Here is a 25,712-nt window from a genome sequence, read left to right as displayed (position 1 = left end):
AAATTTGTGTTTCCGATTTCAAGGTATAAGACATGACTTTACATTTTTCAACGTTCAATGGTAAGTTATTATATGAACACCATGCAACTAATCGATCAACACACCTCTGAAGCCGTTCACAATCATGAGGCGAATCAATGCGGGAAAATATCTTCATGTCGTCTGCATACAGTAAGACACTTAAATCAATTATATCAGTGACACCGTTTATAAAAATGTTAAACAATAACGGTCCCAAAATAGACCCCTGGGGTACACCCGAAGTAGCGCACAGTTCGACCGAATCCTGGCCAAATACTCCACCCTCAACAATCTGTCTTTTAAATAGGACTCAAACAACATTAATAAGTTAGCTGAAAACCCAATCCGATCCAGATGGTAAAGAAGGATCCCATGGTCAAGTCGGTCAAACGCTTTAGAAAAATCAGTATACACAACGTCGACCTGACTCTTTGTATCAATAGAGTCAGCAATAAATTGTGTAATACTTAAAAGATTAGTTGTCGTCGACCGACCCCTTATAAAACCATGCTGATTTGATGAAATTCTACCTCCCACCTGGAACGCCAATGCGCCATAGAGAGCCATTTCTAAACATTTGGAAAAATTAGAAATTATTGTTACATGTCTATAATTTTCAATATTATTTCTATCGTCCTTTTTAAATACTGGGATGATCTTTGAGGTTTTCCAGATAACAGGAAACGTATTTGTCTTCAGGCACAGATTAAATAATTTCGTTAGTGGGGAAGAAAAAACTATTGCGCAATCTTTCAACAGAAATGAGGGTACTTTATCGGGTCCTACCACTCCGGTGGGCTTCATTTTTTTTAAGCACTGCAAGATATCTCTCTCCGATACCCGATTCAGTGTTATATCACCAAAGGAAGAATTAATTTCAGTGCTACCTTCACGAATATGACCGTTACCTGATACAATATAGGACGATCGAAAAAAGTCTGCAAATGCATCTGCTATTGATTTTGTATCATTGAGTTCGACATCATTAAACTTCATTTGTTCAGGAAACGACCGAGACTTACTTTTATTATTTATAAATTGCCAAAACTGCTTGGGGTTAGTAGTTAGACCACCCTCAACGTCTCTACAATATATACTATAGTTTTTACTAATATTTTGCTTAATTTGCGCTCTAAGCTCCTTAAATTTTACCAAGTGAAATTCTGTTTTGATTGTTTATACGTCTTCCATGTATTATTTTTAAGTTTAATAAGCTTAATTATATCTGAACCATACCACGGAGGATAATTTCTTTTACGTTTGGACGTTTTAGGTACAAACAAATCCAACCCATTATAGATCACCCCATAAAATCGTTCGCAAGCAGCATCCACGTCAGAGATTTCATCCAAGAAATCCCAATTACACTCAGCAAAATAGCCATAAAGATCAGGAAAATTGGTTCTTCGAAAATTATAATATGTGTTATCAAATTTCTGAGCATTGGGCTTTCTGGACTGACCGGCTTCCAAAGAAACGATAAGAGCCGGATGGTGGTCGTCTTCAGTCAACAAAATGTCTTGGGCTTTGTTTACTGTGCACTTTAAAGATGGATCTGCAAAAACCAGATCGAGAAATCTGTTATTATAATTAGCTACAGCGTTATATTGAATTAGGTTAAAGAAACTAGCAAAATCCATCAATGAAGAATGTTTCTCGTTAGAATTAGATTGATAAACAAAATCAGGTAAATTAAAATCTCCAATAAATAAAATATTAGAATTGTAGAGTGCTTCATATCCGTACATTGTTTCAAAAAGTTGAGTATAATCTGAAATTTTTGCATGATATGATGTATCTATCCTAAAATATCTTTTTCTTTGTGATTTTATTTCAGGTTGCCCGGATAGTGCAATCAGTGGGGGCCATTATAGGCCTCTGCCATACAAAAGGTGGTGTAGTAGTAATTTTTTGATAAAGGTGTAGTAGTAATGTTGTTAAGGTTTAGGTTTTGATGAAAAATCCAAGTTTTCGACCTTGGGGTGCGACCGCTGGAGCCACCATCTTGAATTAAAGATACAAAAAACTGTATTTTTCAAAATATATCCGCAGCGGTTAATCTTACGATCAAAATTTATTATTAATTTATTATCTTTTATTTTTACACAACTTCCAGAAAGTGTGGAATTCGGAACCAAATCAATATTTTGGATGAAGGACCTTTTACCTTTTGCACAAAGTTGTTTGGCACCGTAATGATTCAGTTGCGCACATTTCCGCAAAGTACGTTCAATATGTACGAAATCACTACGGTTCACATGCAGTCGTTGTTTTTGATGGATATCCGAGTGATGGAGCCAAAAGGAATACCAAGGCCGCAGAAAGACTTCGCCGATCGAAGAAGCATATGTCTGCGGATGCTCTCTTCGATGAAACAATGCCCGTTCAAGTTTCCCAGGAATTATTTTTAGCCAACGAAAACAATAAAGGCCGTTTAATTTCGATGCTCACCAAAAAAATGGAGCAGGCTGCTATTACTGTCAACCAGGCAGAAAAAGATGCTGATGTGTTGATTGTCAGAACAGCGATTTCCTTGTGCCCAAAATTTGATGCTGTTTTCGTAGTTGGCGAAGACGTTGACCTTCTCGTTTTGCTGAGTGCACTGTCTCGAGGAAACATCTATCTCCGCAAACCAGGAAAAGGCAAAATTGCTGAAAAAATATATGCAGCTAATAGTTTAAAACATGAAAAAGTAGCTGAGAACATTCTGTTTCTCCATGCTTTTTGTGGCTGTGACACGACATCGTCAATCTTTAACCAAGGAAAAATGAAGTTTTATTCGCTTATCCAGAAAAGAGCAGAACTCAGTGACACCATTGGCATTTTTGAACATCAGGATGCAATATTAGAGGACATCGCAGATGCTGGAGCACGCTTTCTCGATGCCATGATCTTTGTATAGTGGCAACTTGGTAGAAGACACCTTAGAAGAAATCCGCTACCAACGTTTTGCTAGATCAACCACAAAAAGTAAATCCAATCTTGCTTCATTGCAATCAACAAAGACTTAACAATGGAAGAGCAATATATTCCCATAAGCACCGATTACGATGACCCCGAAGACAATACTCAAAACATTATTAATAACCGACCCGGACCATCAAAGAAAAGAAAACACTAATAAATCGCCATGGCACTCCCTTATTTTTCAGTTTTTTTTATGTTGTGCGTTATATTACAATAAGACATATGAAGGTTATAACATATTTTTTTCGCTCCGTGGCACCGTGGCACTACCTCACCAGCCGCTGCTGTGTATACCTATGTAAAAAATAGCGAAAATTTCGGGAAAATTACAAAATTGGGGAGTTTTTCTATTTTTTTTGGAAAATATGTTCAACTTTTCGTCACTGTACCTTCTATCCAAGATGGCGGCTCGAGCGGTCCCACCCCAAGGTCGGAAACTTGGATTTTTTGTCAAGACCCAAACCTTAACAACGTATAAAAAATTACTACTACACCACCAATGGCAACCAGTATGGCAAAACACCCCACTGACTGGACTATGAGGAGATATGAGTAGAAAGCAGAACTCATGATATATAGATCTGCGTAGTTGGTTTCATCAAGTTGGAAGGAAATCCATCAAAGTTTTCAGAAGTGGAATCATCATACTCATGGTAGACAACGATTCAGTATTGAAACTAATTTCGAACTTATTTATTTTTCTTACTTTTGTTCTTTATTTATTTTGCTTACGCAACGTTTCGGCCAGAAAGTATCACTGAAGGTTATCAAGTGCGAACTCTGAATCTCAAGCGTGAACTCTGATTCAGTTCAGTCAGTCAGTGATACTTCTGACCGAAACGTTGTGTAAGCAAAATCAATAAAGACCATGGAAGTCCGAAATCCTTTTAGTTTCATCATCATATCCAGATGCTTGGAGCTTCCCAGGGCGAGACAATTTAAACGGTCTTCAAGCAAAACACACTAAGTCAAGAAATAATTATTTTTAAATGCATTTCCGACGATTTGTGCTAAGTTTAATATCACAGTTCTATATGAATCTATTTTCAGATTACTATTAATTACGTAGACCGGGCTGTAAACTTAAAAATATAATTTTCTGTAATGGATTATGGTATCAATTCAAGTGCATCGTCTCTGGGGAACAAGGCAGAAGCAGAACACTCAAAGATGGGGGATGCATCTGTATCTTAGGGGGGCCTCTACTCCGAATAAGATTGGAACTTGAAACCGAATGGGGAAACCGAAATGGGACCCTCCCCCTAACAGTATAACAAACCCCTAGAGGTGACTAAAATGGATCCAGGAATGTATGATGGAACAGTATTTGGGGAAAGAGCAAGGGCATCCTTTTTTTTGGGTATATATCCAATCATATTCTAGGCAGAATTATTTGCCATTCTAAAATGCACGAGAGAAAATATTAGAAGAAATGGAATAGAAAACTCAGGTAAGCTCTTCAATATATGCTCAGACAGTAAAGTTGCACTTAATGCGCCTATGAGCCCAAATATATTTTGAAGACTCGTCTAGAAGTGCTTGGATGAACTTGGACCTCTTGCTGAAGAAACTGGACGGGTCTGGGGGTGAACAAGCTGTTTTATGCAGCAAAAGATAGAGACCTATTCAACGAAATTGTCATAGAGATCGTCAACGCCTGAAGACAGGCACGGTACTGCAAAAAAAGGTCCCACTTCTGATGATATAAGAGTGGCAAGTAACGTGGTTATCATACAGCGGGTAGCCTCTAACATACTTCAGAGATGTGGATATATTTATTGGTGTACTGCTAACAATGTCAAAGGTCCCAATTTCAACTATATTTGTATGCACACTTCAAATTGCTTTCAAAAATTCATTAAAATATCAATAAGAACAGCGTATGTCGGTAATAAATACGGTTGCACACTTAATGCGCCCATGAGCCCAAAGGTTTGTGAAGACTCGTCTGGGAGTGCTTGGATGAACTTGGAACTCTGGCAGAAAGGAACAGAATTAAATTATTCTGTGTACCGGATCATAGCGGCATCAAAGTCAACCAAAAATCCGGTGAAGTAGCGTAGTGCAGTTAAATTGTGGATCAAGAAAAAGTAGGACCATCCACAGGAGAAACACATAGCTAGGGGTATAGTCATAGCAAGATCATCATCCAAGGACCCAATTCTAAAACCACAAAAGAATTGCTAATGATCAGTAAGAATAAAATTCGGATTACAACAGGTGTCTTGACAGGACATATGGATGTCAACTGCTATATAAACAAGGTCAATCTGTATCAAGGAAGTCTTTGCTGCAGACTCTGCAAATAAAGGTCCTGAAACAGCAGAGCACATAATATGTCACTGCGAAGCTTTGAATCGCAAGCGACAGTTTCTATTTGGCATAGCAAATCTAGAACCGGAAGAATTATGGTCCCATCCTATCAAGGACCTTCACAAGCTGGCGGAGGGCACAGGAATAGGAGTCTGGGTGCATACAGAGAAAGGGGGCAAGCACAATAGGTCTTAGAGGTCGCAGTGTTTCCAGGTTAATACAATTTCCTTGTATGCTAAGTTTATATGAACAAGTTGCATCATCAAATTAGCAATTGTACTTTGGCCAAACTTTAGAAGATCGTTTATACTGATTATGAAGCATTGAATTTCATATTTTGTCGCAACTCTACACCCACCTTTATGTAATAAGTATGCCATTTACGATGATTTTTTGTTCTAATCTTACGAGATATAATCAATTATTTTTTCCGCCCGATTTCATTGTTAACATATAATTAAGCTGGGTTGGGTTTGTATCGATTTTTAGTTCTTTGTCATGTAAATCCGATTCGATGGCCGAGAATAGAGATAAAGCTGTACAATGGTATAAAAAAGTTACCGTTAAGAAGTACTCGGCTATTCGAATCAGATATGGTAATAAGGATTTATATTTTTCATACGATTTTAGTTCTGTAAATTAATTGAAACTGAATAATGTAAATTGAAATACCGTATGATTTCTACCACAAATAAATTAGCAGTTTGTTTTGTGTATACATGTGCTACACTCACATGATATTTTAGCAGTCGCGGATAATAGCAGACTTAAATTTCGTTATTTATTTAGCGTATGGCTATAGTACACATGAAATCACATGTTATTATCACAGCTGTAAATATACTAATAATAAGAATACGAACAAAAATTGGACATGTCAAACACAAAATGTAAAAAGGAAAATTTAAAATATAGTACAAAACAAACTTGTCACAAACAAACATCTAGTCTTTTTATATAATCAATTGCACTTGGTGTTGCCTTCAGGAAATCTCCAAAATCTCCGTCATATGCCGTTAAAGCGCATTCTTCTCTAATATGTCGAACAGTCTGTCATAGAGGTCCACAATTACATACCGGAGTGGTGGCCTTTCCCCATTTATAGAGAGAATCAATTCACCTGCCATGTTCGGTTCTCAGCCTCTTTAGAGTTACCCATATTTTGCGAGGCTGCTCAAAACCAGGAGGAACTGCTGAGATACATGTGAAATCCTGACTTTGTGGTGGAGCGTTTTCCATCCATTCGTTCATCCATGCTTCCTATAAGTTGAACTCTGCATTCTCGTCAGTATTCCCAAGTGTTTTTGATGAGAGTGGTGGCTTTCTTGAGCGGAGTCTATTAATATTTAAATCAGCTATGTCACAATGTACTGGTAGTTCCCGGTTTAGCAATATTTTCTTGTGCTATCTATGTAAAGCCTGTTTTTTCCTCAAGTTAGGAGGAGGTATGTTACTTAAAACAGGCAACCAGTATTTGGGCGTAGTTTGTATAGCCCCTGAGGTGATTCGCATTGTGATATTCAGCTGGACATCCACTTTGTTGATATGGGCACTATTCATCCAGACAGGTGAACAGTATTCGGCCGTTGAGTACACGAGGCTCAAGGCTGATGTTCTTAGAGTGGCCGTAGATGATCCCAGGCAGTGCCGCATAGCTTTTGTAATATGTTGTTCCGTGTGCGTATTTTTGCAGAAAGCTCGGTGAGATGGACATTAAATGACAGAGTTCTATCCAACGTAACTCCAAGATATGTTGGTTGTCTGTTGTGTGAGAGCCGTCTTCCCTCAAAGTATACCTCAAGTTCCCTATTTGACACTCTGTTATTGAGGTGAAAACAAGAAGCCTTTGTTTTACAAACGTTTGGTTTAAGCTGCCACTTGCGAAAATACTCTGCTAGTACTGACAAATCAGATGTTAAGACTTGCTCAGTAACTTCCATTGACCTATGTCCGGTGGCTGACCTATGTCCAAACCCAGTCATCGGCGTATCCGAACTTTCTACATATCGTTTTTGGTATGTCGACTATATACAGGTTAAAAAGCAAGGGTGCTAACACCGATCCCTGCGGTAATCTATTGTTTAGTATTTTCTACTTACTTATTTTCTCCCCCATAACAACCCGGAAACCTCTGCCACCAATCATACTATCAATTAGTTTAATAATCTTCAAACAGGGTACTATTCTAATTAGTTTGTAAAGTAGTCCGTGGAGCCAAACAGTGTCGTAAGCTGCAGAGAGGTCTATGAACACTGTGGAGATTTTGTCTTTTCTCTGAAAACCTGCTTCGATGTATGAGGTCAAAGACATAACTTGGTCCGAGCAACTTCGATTGGGCCGGAATCCTGCTTGTTGTATAGGAATGTTGGCAAATGCAATGGGACTCAGTCGGTTATACAGTACTCGTTCGAAAAGATTATACAAAGAACTTAACAGAGCGATTGGTCGATAGCTTTGTGGGAGATCTGTCGGTTTGCCTGGTTTTAGAATTGCTATAATTTTTCCATGTTTGAGCTTGGCCAGAAAGTTACCGGACTTCATTATAGCAGTGAAAAATCTTGCCAGCCATAGTTTTGTAAACCCACCAGCGTGAATGAGAAATTCAGGATGACTTTTTTTTTGAATTTCGTTATGAAAGCGCATCTTGATCTATTAGATAGTAGACTCACTTAAATTTAAATAGAGAGGATATATTATTGCTATTATTATTTTACATATTCAACGGAGATAGGGGTTGAAGTTCTCCGGTAATTATTGATTAAGTTCAGTTCCCGGCCTGGGATCAAAGCAACTTAGTTCAACACTTTGCGAAGAATATGAGCCGTGCTGAGCAACGTGGTCTTTTGGGCTTCTTGGATAGATGCTTTTCCTGGGATGCGTTTCAGATGTAGTTATACTCCTTTGGATTTGGTTTCCAGGCGCCCACAATAACCGGTGTAGTACAAGACTTGGCATTCCACATTCTGCGGATTTCTATTTCTATGTTCTTATATTTTTTGGTTTTAGTTATAAATTGTAATGGTCTGTACTGATATATCCATAAGTTGGCATGTTTTATTCTTTTTATTATGTACCACGATGTCTGGTCTGTTCGCATTTTTTTTATACATTATTGTTACTTAATTATCTTTGTTTTTGATGTTTGTAATCGTTTCTAGAATATGCTCGTAGTATTTTGCACAAACTTCCATTCCGAATGCTTTGCATATGTTCCAATATATATAGGCAGCTACTGTATTATGCCTATGAGTGTACACGGTGGCATGGCGGCCAAGTTTGTACAGCCAGCGATGATTTATGACTAACGTGTTCCTCTGACCCATAGCATAATCTATGTCTACTATCCACATTTTGCTTAAAGATCTTTTTTGTCTATATCTTGGACTTAGGGCTTGATTTTGTGCAGCTATTATTAGGCTTCCTGTCTCTCCTTTCAATCCTGCACCATTTAACTAAAATAATTTAATTAACATTAATTATCTAAATTTCTCATAAATTGTCCGTATAGTGGTTTTTCTTTCAATTTTTCTATTCTTTGCTTTTCTATTTTTTTTCTTATTTACAGTTTTATGTTTCTGGATATTTCCTCTTTGTGTCATATTTCATTCTGATTCGTGCTGCTTCCTTCGTGATTGAGTATTTTGCTCTTGCTTCGTCTTGGTTCTTGATAGTCTTCACTAATTCATCTTTTTCCTCTTTTATGTACTCACTCAGTCCCATGATTGCAGTTTCAAAGCTTCCTCAAGTTCTAGCAAACCTTTTCCTCCATCTAGTCTTCTCATATAGATCCTATCAACCTTATGTTTTGGGTGGTGAATTTTCCCTGAGGTAAGTAGTTTTCTAGTCTCTCGGTCAATTTTCTTTATCTCTTCTTTTGGATATTCCGCTAAACCAAAACTGTAAGTCATTACTGGAATTGCTATTGTATTTATAACTTGTATTTTGTTTTTGTGCACGTTTTCTGATTCTCCTATAATATTCTTTCTTTAATTTATTCTTCATACTCTTGTTGTCGATTCTGTCTCCTTCTTCTTGGCCTAAGTATTTAAAAGTTTCTTCTGGATCCAAATTTCTTATTTCAATTTCTATGTTCGATTCTACTTTTACGTTCTTACTTTCTGTCAACTTCCCTTTCATGAATGTAGCTGTGGCGCACATGTCTAAACCAAACACCACATTGATGTCTTGGTTGAATGTTTTAACAATTTTGAGCATTTGTTCCATTTCCTTTTCTGTTTTTGTAAATTTTTAGTTTCAAGTCATTTAGATAGAATAGGTGATTTACCTTAAAATTGCGATCTATTTGATACGCAAGGTTTTTCTTTTTCAGTAAGTTAGTAAGGGGTAGTTAGTAGGAGAGCTATGCAGAATAACAAATGTAAGAGGGTACCATCATGATCTTGCTAAGAAGGAGTTGGTCTTTGCATCCTCTTGATCCTTTTCTACATCCTTTTTGCTCAGGTGGGAGTATATTATTTTTGTTTAAGTGATTATAGATTGTATTGCTTAGTGCTTGAGTCATAATTTTATACAAGGTAGGAAGGCATGTGAAAAAAATATTCATTTAAATATTTCTGGTTGCATTTAAATTCAGAGCGAGTTATTAGGAATGTGAAAAAAATTCTTCTTTTAAATGAATTCTGAATCTTTATTCTTTCTATATAATAATCATGTATAATAGATCAGTGAGAAAAAGTTAATCGAATTAATCAATATGAAGATCATTGAGAAATTAGGTTTTTTTTTCACCAAAACAGTCTGAACAACGACCGGGTGTTTTACTAACCATGTCTTCGTCATGAGTAGAGGACGAAAAATATTGTGGCGGTGTATTTTGGCGAAATTTTCTATTACAACTCCTGTTTTTTTTTTCATAAAAGATAAAAACTCAATTTATCACAAAACATGCCACAACAAATCACAAACTAACAATGTGCACTTTATTACGGGTTAATATCCCACTTCTGTGATCGAAAGAGACTGTTGTGACTGAGAATCATACGGAACTGGATCGGTCTGGAAGTGAAGAAGCTGTTTTATGCAGCAAAAGATAGAAAAATATTCAACTAAATTGTCATGGAGATCGTCAACACCTGAAGGCACGGTACGCTTCTGATGTTAGATATTAGATTAATATCATTAATTTATATCAAATTAACATAAGCATAGCGTATGTCGGTAATAAATATAGTTGCATTGTATAAATTAGACTATATAGCCGTACAATATCTTACCGAATATTTTAAATTGATTGTCGATGTAGTATTTTTGAGTAGATACAATATTCCAATATTTTTCAGTTTATCTATAATATATGTAACTACAACTATAATTAAAACAATTTGGTTAACTTTATACACACACTTCTTGTATGTATGTCACTCTAGATAAAGTAATAATAGGGATCTTTACACTTTCATTCATTTAATATATTTTACAGTTGTATTTATTGATATTTGCATTTTATCGGTGACACAGAAGTCATTAAAAAATACATTACCACTCGTGACAGAATGCGATTAGAATTATGTGATAATATACATGTGTAGTAACCCATATCTCAGTTATGGAGTGAAAATTTACTGTCTTTAAAGTAATTAGCATTTATAATAGTGGAAAATTTCTTGTTATTTCTTTCTAGTTGAAACGTTCTTTTAGTTTTTAGTACAATGTTTTTGAATACTAAACTATTCCTTTTGAAATGATTTTTTCTTCTTTAGGATAAAGTCGGGTGAGATGGCCACTGTTTTGTATAGGAGGAGTCTGTAATTTTTTGGAGGTTAGGCTTTGTAACTAATCTGTTTAACATAGGTTAATTATCATTAGAACTGATAGGAAACTGATTAAAGTCCAAATACTTATAGTTTATTTATTATTGTTTATATAAAAATAAGCTGCATGTGACCATCTGTCCAATGGTGTTAGTTGACCAATGCAATAGAGGAGAGCTCGCCATAATATAAATCAAAGTAAAATGGAAAAACTTGAAAACGATAAACTTTTTATGAGAACGAAATAAAACAGTTCTTAATATCTATTTTGATTCTTTTTAAAAGCATTTTTACCGCAATTTTGGCAAGTTTTTAGATAGGAATAGGAACCATCCATGGAACCATTTCTTATTTACTATACACTGCAACCAATCTTGCGTTTTCGGGTGTTGTAGCTTTCTCCACAACTAACACGTTTCAACAACACGTTCAACCAACACGTCATCCACTTCAGAAAGGATAACACTATCTTCCTCGTATTGGACCTTACCCACCTCATCATCAAGCAAATAATAGATATATCATATATGGCCATCTCTCCCTGCTATTTCGTGGCCATCTCTCCCAAAATGGTAGGAAAGGATGGTCAACGGGGAAAACATATCTAACCGCATATTTTTTACTGTTTCTGATAGATAAGATTATTTAATAAACATTGTACTCTCCTAATAAACTGAAAAATATAGTAAATTCACTAACATACGTTTACAGTAGAAGGTAAGTCAAATCTATTGTATAATGTTACAAGGAAGTGAAAATCTTTTTAATTTTTAGGTGCTTTTATATCACATTTATATAAGCTATAACACACTGGTTGTGCTTATACAATAATGTTCTTTGTCGTTGATATCAGGCAGCCCCATCGGAAGACGCGTTTTTTGAGTTTTAGCCGTTGGTCATTCTGTCCCGGCTGGCCATCTCACCCTACTTTACCCTATATGAATAGGTCATAGATGTTTACATATTTTGTGTTTAATACTGATGTTTAATCCTTCTCTGCTATTGTTCTCAGTAAATTTATAATATTTTCAGTTTTGTTGCAGTTCTGCACACAGATTTGCTGCCCTCTCAGGCTGTTGTACTATGTTGTAATATGATGAATATATCGCTGAACATCTGCTCTGTTTAAAGCATTGTATCAGTATAACCTGAATTTTCATATACGATATCACTGTGATTACCACTGTAGTGTTCTTTTCATTAAAAATTTTTTCCCAGTAGTTTGTACTTCACTGCTTTGTTGGCTGAAAATGTTGTTTTTATAAAAACAGTTCGTTACATGACAACCATTACACTCAGCTACATTCCTAATGTAATTTCTTTCTTTCTATTTCGTATCTTTCGTTGGCAAGTAGAAATAGAAAAGTAAGTAGTCTATGAATTAAGAAATCTAAACTAGCCATCTTATATATTCAAGACAATAATTATATATCTAAGTGTATTGTTACTCTTTAGTTTTTAATCATCTGCTGATGATGCTAAGCTAAGATGGTTAGGAAATCGCGCGTCCAGTGTTGAAAGTAACGGGTTTTGGTGTATTGTGGTAATTTATGTGTTCTATTTTGCTGTTGTAACACCAAAAGTTCCAATCCTAACTGTATTCTAAGAAAATTAACCTTCCGTTCCTATTTTAATACTCCTATTATTTTTTGATGAGAAATATGAAAAAAGAATAATTTGGATGTCATATTAAAAGTTATATAAAATATACCCATTATGTTTTATTTGTAAAATGTCCTAAGTTCCACAACCAACAACAATAAACTGAAGCGCTAAGTGTCACGGTTATTAATTGTATCGAAAATAAAACCTCAACAGAGATACCACCCGTTCTTATACATTGGCTATGTAACAAAAAATGTTGTTTATCTCGAAATAATGATTTTGGCAATTAGAGCAGTATTTACTACTTTTACTTTTTCTTCTTTTTCTTCCTGCTCTATATTAGGCAAATTGCCTGTTCATTCTTCACATCATGCCCACAGTTTCAATCGATGGTAGGTAACCTAACCTAACCTAACCATCTTTTTTTGGCTTTCTTTTTCCTTCTTTTTTCTTCTTCTCAGTGGTGATTTGTCTGGAGCTGTCCTTACTATTCTTCCTTCGTCCATTCGGCTTATAGGTTCATTCCATTCGCGCCTTCTGCTCAATACCCATTCATTAATATTATCTACCTTGCATGTTTGTTTTATGTTGTCGCTTCCTCCTCTATCTAGTAGCGTTCTACTAAGAATCTTTTTGTTTTTGTATCCGGTCTGGTTTCTGCTGTGTAGATTTTGGGGGTCTCTCTCATTATGGGTCTGACGACAGCCTTGTATATTCTTGACTTGACCTCGACACCTAGGTATGTATTTATTTTTCCATGTGGTGTCGTTCAGACATCCAGCCACTCTCATTGCTTTTGTTGTTTGTTGTTTTACCTCTATTTCGATATCGCCATAACCGGAGATTTTTAAAGTTTATTTCTTGCTGCATTATTGTGTTATCCACGTCAATCTTGCATCTGATATGTATTTTTGATGTTGTCAGCCTGTTTGTTTTGGCTGCAGAGATTATCATATTATAAGATTTTGCTACTAGATTGAAGCAATATACTAGTCTTTGGAAGTCGTTCTCGTTTTCTGCGAAGAGCACAGCAACGACGTCGTCGACATAACTCAGAATTGTAATATTGCGATCTCCCAATTTGTATCATTTAAATGGCGCACTTGTTTTAGTATTTCGTCCATGATTAGAAGTGGGCTTAATGATCGCCCTGTCGTTGTTTTACTTCAAGTTTTTCAATTGTGGACATTAAAAAAATTGTAAATTCTAACTAAACATTAAATTTATCTGCTAAGTATATGTTGATAGATTTTACATATCCTTTCGGTACACTTGGGATATTTTATTATTCTAATAATTTTTTTATCAGTCCATGATAATTTCTGGGATTAAAATAACACTTCCCTTCGCCAGCTTTGGGCCTTTTTTTGTACAGGTAATGTTTCAAAATAATCTACTTTAGCAGATCTTGTTGGTTTCTCGCAGCATTTCTATATAAATTTTAACATACGCACATACACACTACAGTAATTTTGACATAATAAGAGATCTAAGTAAAACAAACGTGTGGGGTATTAAACTGACCCGAACAAACTTCTTAAATAAACTGAATAATTGATCATACGCGAGGCATCGTGCGTAATTTATTAATTAGCATTTCATTTGCTTTTACATTTGTTATGATTAAAACGTTACATTCATTATCAATACATTTCACTTTACTCTCTTAGTAATATCTATTAATTAAGTCTATCTTTGTACGTACTACGTATGATATATCGAAGTCGTTTCTGTTATCGCTTGACTGAAGAGAAAGAATCGTTCGGATCAGATCATTAAATTCTAATTATCTCCTGACCGTAAATTGGATTCTTAACTAGAAACGGACAATAAGTTCAGTCAGTCGTGAAAACAATTATTATTTAATCGGAGTAGTCGGTTTGAACCAGATCCCGAATCGCGTATCACTATTGTAGGTGCATCGATCAAAGTCTTCTTTTATCTTAAATAATTATGTTGACCTACGACTCGACTATAAATATACAATCACTATATCTGTTCGATTTCCTACTGGGAGGATCTCAAGCGGCAATCTTTCGATTTGCAGTTCTGTTAATTCAGTTTTGATTCTCTTATTTGAAGATATTACAATAAATAAAATAGAATATAAAATGTATTTGCTATAATATACGGGGTGCCCCAATTTATAACCATTTTATTTGACTCAATATATGAATGTTTTATGTACTTGTTTTAAATATAAGGTGCTACTACTATTACTGCCATTACTCGCTGGCGTGTAAGTACTTGACACGCATCAGAAGATGGTAACGCAGGGCGTTTTCTTTCATGAGCATTTCTGTGCTTGAAAAGCCCGATACGTGATGTTATTTCTCTTCCGCCCTCCGGACATTCAAAAATATCATTACTTTGTTGCCTTGTAACTTTTTGGTTGTCGCTGTTAACTGAGTTTACAATTCTTCTTCATTGCGTTCTATTGTGCGCTGCTTCCTCCCTCTGATCTGCATGCTTATCCCCTTCAACTTTATGTGGAAAATATCCTTATACAATTTGAGTTGTCTAGCCGGTTTCCTCTTCCCGTCTGCAAGCTATAAGTAAAGAAGAGATTTTGGTAGGCGGTTTTCTTGTATCCTGCATACGTACGTGACCAGCCCATCTTAAGCGTGATTTAGTAATCATGATTTCGTTGCTCTCGCAGTTAGCTTTTTCAAGGACCGATACGTTTGAGACACGGTGGTACCATTTGTTTTTCTCTAATTTTTATAGCATTCTTGTGATTTTCCGGGGGAGTGTACATAATTTTACTTTATCGATGTTCAGATTGTTGCCCAAAGCCTCGTGTATTCAGGTATATATGTTCAGCATTTGTTGTAGTTGCTGTAACGTTTTTGCAACTAGGGCGGTCATCAGCGTATTGTTATTAAGTTCTGTGATGAATCTTATACCTGTTTTTGTCCTAAATCTTTTTATGTTCGACAGACCGTCGCCGTCGTCGCCGTCGTCTCTGTGTCTAAGGTACTACAGAGAGAATAAGGTACTACAGATCCTTTATTAGACAATTTAACAATATTTGACTTTAGTGAGAAATTGAAGCTGTATATGTGACAGTGAAAGTCGGAAATTCAATTAATGTTAACAATCACTAGGAAATGATAACGATTAGGCATTGCATGAGTGAATGTCTTTTTTATAAGAAATTTGTTGACTTTTACTAGTAATTGTTCAGTTGCTAATGAAGCTTAACAATGCAAGCTAACTTATTAATAAATGTAAGCTAAATTGTAGCTTGCGTTGTTGCAGCCACTAGTGAGACTAACATTGACTAAAAGTGTTCAGTAAAAGTCATTGTGTTGTGTAATAGGGAGCGCGTTGACGGAATTTGGAACAAATAAAACTTTTAAGAACGTTGTTAAGCTGCACCACTAATCTTAAAATTACCATAAACCAGAAATTCCGATATTAAAATATTTGCCTTTATATTTAAATTCAGAACGCATCAAATGTCTAGCAGCTTCCGGGCAACTAATAATCAATCGACATGAAGTTCCAAACATGAGTTTTGCTTGCTTTCGTTTCAATCTTTGTTTCGCGGTATCTTATTCTGATTTATTTTTTATTTTTAATTAGAATTTGATTGTTTTAAATGTCGTAATTTTAAAATTGAATGGCTCACGTCAAATGTTCAATCAGCTGCTGTATCGATTGGCTCTGATTGTAATTTTCGGATAGTAAGTTGCAGATAGTAATTTTCGGATAGTAAGAAAATCTATTCGGTCAGATTACCATAATGGGTTAAACAATAGTCACCATTATTTAACAAAAGTGAAATAAATAAAAAAGAAGCCGAAGGTCAGCTGGAATCGATATCTAGAAATGAAAAATGAACAGTGCGCCCATTTCAGTAATTATTATTATGCCTCTAAGACGTGTGACTGCGCTTCGGCCCGAGAACAAGAAACAAAGGATAATCCAGCTATTAGCAAAATCCAGGAATTTTTCACAAGTTTCTTATTGATTTGCAATATTTGTGTAGGAATTATATCTTTTACTACCTGACACTTTCACGAAATGGTAAAAAATGTATGTAGCAATCAGCACAGCACCAGTGGTCAAAAGCCAAAATATATAATGGAATGTAGCTATGTTTTTGTGTCAAGTTAAATTACAATCTGATTCCAACTTGAACAGTTATTTGTTTATTCTGAAAATGGTCACTTTACTTTCCTGTGTCTTCATCTGATTATGAACAATTTAGAATATAAAAAATCAGCTCCCAGTGACGACGGTCCAATATATTAGAGAACAGCTCACATCATTTTATTCCTACCTAAGTCATCACATGTTTACTGGCCTCAAACTTGGGACACCAGGGTACAAACCATTGTACTCTCGTCTCTCTTACTTCTACATGCGGGGCTCTGTTAGGAGTGGACCGACTAACCCTTGCAGTTTAAATTACTTTAAATCCAAGGTGGCAATAGAGAAAGAAGGATTTAGAGATTAGAGGTTCTTTCTATTTTAGATTCGGGACGACACCGGTATCTGGTCTAAGGAGAGACCAAGTTAAAGAAGTGGAGAACATGGGGACAGATCCTTCAGCCTCCACCTCACGAGTATCTCAGCTGGAGACAAACTCATCGACTGTGAAGGGCACGGAGGGCTAAACCCCAATGGTGGAAGGGTGTATTCCTTCGTAGGAGGTAGATGCCCACTCCTAGGATGATGAACATTTCTTGTCAGATGAGGATAGGAAATACTCTGTCCCTCCTACAACAAGATTCCCATGTATCATGAGTTATAGACTGTACGATGAGCTATAACTCAAGAAATAGACACAATATATCTTTAATCTACATTCTAGATTCTTATTCTACATTCTACTAAGAGACCTATTTAAGAATTAAAATGAGGTTATTGCAATGCAGACTGAAAGACAAGACAAATTGCTTCTTATGAACCAGGGAATTCAAAAACTTTTCTCTGAAATAAAAAACAAAATATAGATTTTGTACTTTATGCTATATCTAAGGGACATTCAAAATTATTCATGAGTTGAATGGTGAAACTGATTGAAAAAGTTTTCAAATGTGTTAGACAATATGAAACTATCTGAAATAATTATTTGGAGTGCCACGGAGATATATAATTAGGCCCTTAGTCTATTATTGTTATGTGCTTAGTAATTTTATTATAATAGTTGACAATAAAGATACCTACTAACATGCAAAACATGTAACCTACAATGATATCGGACAAACCTACAAACTATCGGGGCTTTGCCAATCTTTTCAGCGTTAATTTCAAATTAATTTTTATCTAGCGGCTAATTAATCGGTATTTTATTATGCATTAAATGTGCCGCTGTAATGTGGGTCGAACAACCGATAAGAATAAGCGTTCCTGTTATATTGCGTTCAACGATAACGACACTTTTTCAGCCTCTCCTTTTTTATTATTTTTTCGGTGCAGCGCTATTATCGCATCGACCGAGTCGTGAGGTCAGTAAACGATAAAAACCATCGTTAGAAGGAGAGAGATGGATAAAATACGCTCATCCTGTGTCAGTTTTTGTTTCAACACAGTTACGGTTTGTATATTTGTATAATGTGATTGTTTTTAGATAAATTATAATCTCATATTGATTCTTTAGGTAAATTAAAGATAAAGTACCTATTTTTACTCTTTTTCTACAGACAAATTTATTTATTTATACTAAATCACATATTTTTTATTCATGTAATGTAATAAATGGGCCGTGAGAAAAGGAGATACCATCTCTCCTAATTTATTTACACTGGCACTGGAAAATGTCTTTAAGAAATTAGACTGGGAAAATGTAAAAAAATAGAGGTCTAAACATCGATGGGGTACGCCTTAGTCATCTTAGGTTCGCAGACGATATTGTCTTGCTGAGCACCGACATTCAAAAACTGAACACCATGCTAAAGGGCTAAATGAAAAATTCCAGAAAATTGGCGTTAAAATGAACTTGAAGAAGACGAAGATAATGGGCAACAATAGCCATAACATTACCGTAGACAACGTTGTTATGAAAACGTAGACCATTATACATATTTAGGTCATAAAATCAAGCTGGGTAAAGAGAACCAAAATACGGAGATCAAATGCAGGATCCATTTGGCATGGGCAGTATTTGGAAATATGAGCGATATTTTCAAGGATAAAAAGGTACCCATCAACATAAAGAAAAAGGCTTACGACGCTGTATCCTGCCTGTGCTTACATATGGCTTAGAGACTATGGCAATTACCCGAAAAACAGCAGAACAACTACGAGTTGCACAAAGAGCCATGGAAAGAAGGGCCATGGGTTAGGAGTCACCATCAGGGGAAAAATACGGAACACCCACGTACATCAAAAACCAAAACTAATAGATGTTGTTACAAGAGTGGCAAGACTGAAGTGGCAATGGATCGGACATGTGGCAAGACAGGATCCAGACCGATGGCCCTAAATCTATGGAGACCTAAGGGGACACAAGAAATGTGGGTCCACTAAAAAAGAGATGGGTCGATGACGTCAGAACAGTGGCAAGAAGACAATGGATAAGATTGGCTAAAGATAGTAAAGCATGGAAAAACCTAAAAGAGACAAAAACACTGGATGGAACCAGGCTGAGAAAAAGAAGAGAGAGAAGAATGGTAAATGGTTTATGAATATAGCAGTGAGCATCATTTTTTAGTTTGCTGAAGCTGCAAAGACCCAAAAGAATGGGAAACGGTCTTACATTCCCCATGCCGCTGTCTGGCTTTGTGTGGGCTACTGTAGGCTATGTGACTATTCTGTCCTCCTTTCTTGAGTTATAACTCATCTTACAGTCTCAACGCTTTGACAACAGCCAGTATCTGAAATGGTTTTTCATCTCCGATATCAGTCATACCAAAGCTTATGGTACGAATGGTTGTCGTCTCGGCGCACTAAGTGATGAGATGCTCTGGTGGTTCCCCATTTTTCCCACAGAATCTGCATTCGCCATTGTTTCTTAGCTTGAATCTACTGAGCTGTTTATTAAGGAGACAGTTAAAAATCCCATGACAATCCGAAGATTGTTCTTACTTAAATCATGGAAAATGCTTGATTTTTCTCGGTCGTAAGTCCTGAGAAATTTCTTCGGGTGTCTTAGACCTCTTAGAGGATTCCTATTCCAGGTTATACGAATAGAGTTTTCCAGGTTCTTGAGTTCTGCTTTAAGTTGATTTCCACTTGGGAAGAAGAACGGTTTTTTTCTTTCCTAGGTAGATCGTTTGCTTTTATTTTTTTTTAATTCGAGTTCGACAAAAGATCGTATCCGCCATCATTGTGTTGCTATTGCCAGAACCAGAAAGAAAGCATATTTTAATTTTGAAAACAAAAAGACAACAGGATTTTTATGGATGGGCCCTTGAAACTGGTTTTAAAAAAAAACTGGTTTAAAATTGGTTTAAAAGAATGTAAAATGTCATGTATATGATAAACGTTGTTGTTAGTTAAGTCATTAAAACTGTTAAAATCCTAGATCATATACAGTTTCCATCTGTATCTCCTAGAATAAAAAGCTTGAGAATTTTGTTTAGGTGCAAACCTAAAGTATGTACCAGGATGTAATAATATACAGGGTGTTCCATTTAAAAAAAATCATCCAGGTCCACTCACACTTTTTTGAGCCACCCTATAGAAGTTAAAATATTTTCCTGAAATACATCCTGGTACATACTATAGGTGTGCACTTAAACAAAATTCTCAAGTTTTTTATTATAGGAGCTACAGATGTCCGACGCACTATTGCCGGACCCTGTATATACTTACATGGATAAATCAATGCCATAAGTTTAGCATTAAAAAAGATATCTCCAACATCACGACATGCAACTTTCAAACCTTCTTTATTGCACTTATGAAACTTTCATTAGGTTTGTCTTTTATAAGGACCTTACTTTGCGCATGCGCATTAAATTTGCACGTATTTCCAAAATAATCACAATTTTATAAGGTTTTAGAAAGTACAAATTATACATTGCTATGGAAACCAACTTTTCATTGTTCGTTGTCATCATATTGTAATAATCTTATTTCCATTGTGTAACGACGCTTGTTTTTCGCGTTTTTTATTTCAAAAACTATATTAATAATTACTCTTTTATCGACCGCTTTTATATAGCCAAGGATGCAAGTGTATTCAGTGAGAAGTTAATTATCAGTTTATGCAATTATATTTCTACTTTTTTCGTTGGACTAACTACTACTTGTAAAAATGACTAGAAAATGTTTGGTGTGTGAAAGTTCTAATATAAAGGTCCCCGAATTATCTTTTCATAGGCAAGTAAAGTAATTCAGTTGTTCTTTTATTTATATTAAACCACATGCATACTGTTCAAATATATCTATATTTTACAAATTAAATTTTTAAGATTAATGTTCAAATTTGGTGCGTGGACGAAAGGTTCTCGACAAGGATAGATAGAGTAGAAGCACCGCGTGTGCAACAAAAAAAGAAGATAAATGGAAGTCGTTGATATGTTTGCGACAGTTTCCATAGTGATGTACTTATCCACGTAAGTATATATGATCTAGGGATTAAAATATCAATTTTACTCTCAAAATATAAATTCTAATCTCAAGATTCAAATACTGTTTATCCATTGACGTCTAAAAGTAGTAAGTGTGCACACTAAACTAACTCAAGAAGTGCTATCATCTGTAGAGATGAGTTGAAGAACATTAACATTGAGGTAATGGTGAAGACATTAAACTTCCATTTTAATGGAAGGATTATTGAGATATCTATAAAAATCAACATTTTGAACATACCATGCATGAAGCATCAACAATGTATTGTAGAGTTTTTTGTCAAATTTATATTATTTTATTGTTTCTTTCACTGGTGTATCTCCATAACTGAGTACGTACGAGTTGTCCCAACTGGTTTGGTTTCGATATAGAGACGTCGTAATATATAACACGGTGAAGAAAACAGTGATTTTTTTTTTAAATTTCAATGAAAATGTATTTTAAAATTCTTATAAATATCAAATATACATTTATTATCCAATTAAACATATTTTCGTCGATTATTTATAAAACAATCCAGAATTAACTATGTTTTGTAATAATATTTATAATCCTCTAATGCGTACAACGCGATTGTTTTGAATATTTTTAATAGTATCTATTACGGAAGAACAAATTTGAACAGATCGTATCTCTTTTGTGTATAATTAATATACGACCCAAAGAGCAAAAATAGATTTTTATGAGTACGGACACGTGTAGCCTTAAAAAACTGTAACACAGCTTTCCAAAATGTTTTGTTTGAGATATATTGTTATTTTTTATCATAAATTGTTGTTTAAATTTACTGTATAAATAAAGGTGTACGTGCCACGAAGTGTGCATATTACATAGATGCAAACATCAGATAACCTTAAAACATGCGCGTGTAGTTTTCTTAAGAAATTCAATACAGTGATAATTTATACTACAAATTTAGATATTACTTAACATCTAAATTTTGTATCAAACTTATTATTAGAAAGTGTGAATTTGCTGCCACAATGAGAATTCTAAAAACATGCAACGTCTTAAAACAGTAACATATGCAATTCAGGCAACACCATCAATGTCTATGGAAATCGTACTTAGAACTAGCTGCTCTCTAAATTTTTAGGAATAAGAAGAAAGATTGACAAGAAGTTATCATCATATGCAGTTTTATTACCATTAATTCGCGATTGACTCGGAATGATTCTCTGGAATGGTCTTTTATTTACGCCAATGTTGTTCTATTTGGATACCATTTGGTGCCTGCTTGCGGTTTCACGCACCATCATAGCCAGTTGGATCGCCATTCTCCGAAGAGAGACGGCGACCTAAGAAGAAGAAGGTGCCTGCTTGGCAAATTTTGGTGACCCCATCTTCCGAATCTGTCTAGTCATAGTCTGACCAATGGATTTGAAACAACGTGGAAATGGTAAGGAGAACGCAGTTTTCTAAAAACATGGCGGATTCAGTATGCGATATCTTTTAAAAATATATAAGGGATTTCAATAATATGTCCCAGGAAACTTTATAATATTCATCATCATCATCATTCTCAGCTTGTTCAACCATATCCAATTATGGTGTAGCCCTCCCTCACATATTCAGATACTCTCCTTGTAGTTGGGCCCATTGTTGTTTATTGTTGGCTATGCGGGCCCAAGTTATCCCTGCTAATTTTCTAATATTATCGTCCCATCTCAGGTTCGGTCTTCTTCTAGGACTCTTAATTCCTCGTGGGTACCATGCTGTAAATTTTGTAGTTCATCTATTGTTCGTTCTTCTTGCCAGGTGTCCTGCCCATTGCCACTTGATGGATTTGATTGGGATGATGATGACACTCTATTCTTTTACGCAGTTTTCTTGGTTATTCTAATCTTTCTTGGTTATTCCCAGTATATTTCATTCCATTGAGCGTTGTGCGACCTGCAGTTTCCTTTAATGCCTGTTTTAAGAGTCCAGGCTTCGCATGCATAGGTCATGAATGGTAGTACACATTGGTAGATAGAGTGGTATTCTGGATTTGAATATGATTGAGTTTTTCCCATAAGTACTCCATGCTATCTTAATTCTTCTGTTGATTTATGGTAGTAGAGATCCCGAGCTGTGTAATAGTTGTCCCAAATATATTATATTCTTCTACTACTGTTTCCTGTGTTGTGTTATTTATTAGAATGTCTTCTTTCGACTAGTTCGTTTAACATTACTTTAGTTTTTGCTAAGTTCATTTTGAGACCCATTTTATTGTCTATAAAGGCTATAGCTAATGGAAGTTCGTATTATATTGTTCTGCTGATAGTTTCTCTTAGTGTATTAGAAACTGAATGTGATCAATCGTGTTGAAGCCGCTTCTAAAGCCTGCTTGTTCTCGTTGTTGTGCAGCGTCTAGCGTGTTTCGTATTCTGTTGTTTATTATTTTTATGAATATCTTGTACGTTACTGATAGTAGGCTTCGCTTATAGGTCTATAGTCTTCTTTGCTGCCTTTCTTATGAATTAGAATTATGTTGGCGCTATTCCAGTCTTGTGGTATATGTTTTCTCCTTAGATTATATTTTTTTTTGGATTTCTTTATAACTGAGTCTATACGCGAGTAAATAAATAAATATGATTTATATATGACCAATTATTTACTCTAAGATCTTAAGATTTCTAGAAAAACTTCTCTTAGAACCCTTATGATTATTATACAGGGTGTTCTAGAAATAAGTGCAAGTATTTTAAGGGGTGGTGGATCTCGATAAAAGAAGCATATTTTTTTCTCTTTATCGTTTTTCAAATAAGTCCAAAATAACTTAATTATTTTACTTTGAAAATTTCCAAAAAAAAATATTTTTTGCTAAAATTTTGAGAACCACAGGATCTTTTCTGGATTTTCTTTCTTGTAAATTTAATCTAATACCTATGTTGCCATATTATCAAAGAAATTATGTTTTTTAACTAAAAACTAAAAACATTTCCAAAAAAATTTTTCAAAAATTTCGAATTTCAAATTTTTTTTTCGCGAAAAAAACAAAAAGGCATGTTTCTGGGGTTGAACTATACTACCAGTTAAAATACTTAAACTTATTTCTGGGACGCCCTGTATATTTTTATGTTATGCCATAAATGTCTTTTGCGTTGTAAATGCAATTATATTACATTGTTCTATTAATCTATATGAAAGAACAAATTTGATAAAGTTCTATTTTAGTTTCTGTATACAATCGAAAAATAAATAGATTTATATGGGGCGGACACGTGTAGCCTTAAAATAAGCGTAAATTTGCTTCAAGATATTTTTCGTCCAAGGCATTGTTGTTTTCTATCATAAATAATAATTGTTCCAAATTTGCTTTGTAAATTGGAATGCGCGTGCGATGGAGCGTGTGTGCATATTACATGTAGGTACACAATTATTAGATAAGTTTATCATTGATTTTTTAATTAACTCTAATGATTTCAATTTATCTCTACATCCACCTTATTCAATGATTCCAAAGTTTTTTAAAATGATTAATTCAATAACAACTTTGGTGCATATTTACTAAATCTATTTCTCCTAAAACTAGAAACATTTGTAGACTAAACAAACCAAGATTTAAAGAAAAATTACATTTTTTTATTTAAATCAGATTTCTAAATATTTAAAGACTAATTTTCAGTTGAAGTCTTGTTCTAAATGGCTAAATCTTCGTAACTCCGCCAGATATCAATAACATTAACATTTCTATGGCGCGTGTCGTTTTTCCACATCGCATCGGTCACTGATATGTTTTGTCCTGTAAACTTTGCCTACGCTGGTATTAGATCAAAACGATTTTATTTGAAAATGGTCTTCAGAATAAATTTAGTACAACCTAATATTCACAATATCAAGTACTTATTGGAGATGGAAATGTCCGTAGAAATTAAGCGGTAGATATTTTGAAAGAAATAGAATACAAACTATTGGAGAAGGCAGAAATTAGCTTGATCAAAAAGATACAAAACATCCTTGACTCCAGAATATCTTCTGACAATGGTTTGATTTAACTTTTGGCACCCTGTTTGTAGACCATTTTTTTAATGTATTCGTTTTATAATGGAGTAATTAAGATTATTGTAAAAATGAATGAATACAGAGTAAGAATGTACAAGATTGCATATTATAATACTCTGTTATATTAAGAACAAAACCTGATTGTTATTGTTTAAAATTTACCTTGACAATGACAATATAGATAGATCTAAAAATATAATATCATTTTTTATTTTTGTTTTACCACTTGTTTTTGTTTTCGGTCACAACTAAATGATACAGTCAATATTGTTCTAAACACGATAATGAATGTCATTCATAACGCAAAACTAAATGTGAATTTCCAAATAGGCGCAAAATGAAAAGTTAAATATTTATTTTAATATTTCGTTAATTTTCAGTTTTGCAATGAATATTATTTTAATGCAATTTGTTTTTCCATTGTGAATTTAATAATCGTGTATTACCAAAAAAGTAAGCATGCTACTCAAAGACTGTATTTTATTGTGTTGCTATGGCTAACCAAGGGAAAATGTCCTG

The sequence above is a fragment of the Sitophilus oryzae genome, unplaced genomic scaffold, assembly GCF_002938485.1.
Source record: "Sitophilus oryzae breed Bouriz unplaced genomic scaffold, Soryzae_2.0 scaffold_1576_pilon_pilon, whole genome shotgun sequence".
Classification (NCBI taxonomy): Eukaryota; Metazoa; Arthropoda; class Insecta; order Coleoptera; family Curculionidae; genus Sitophilus; species Sitophilus oryzae.
This window is presented reverse-complemented; position numbering follows the sequence as displayed.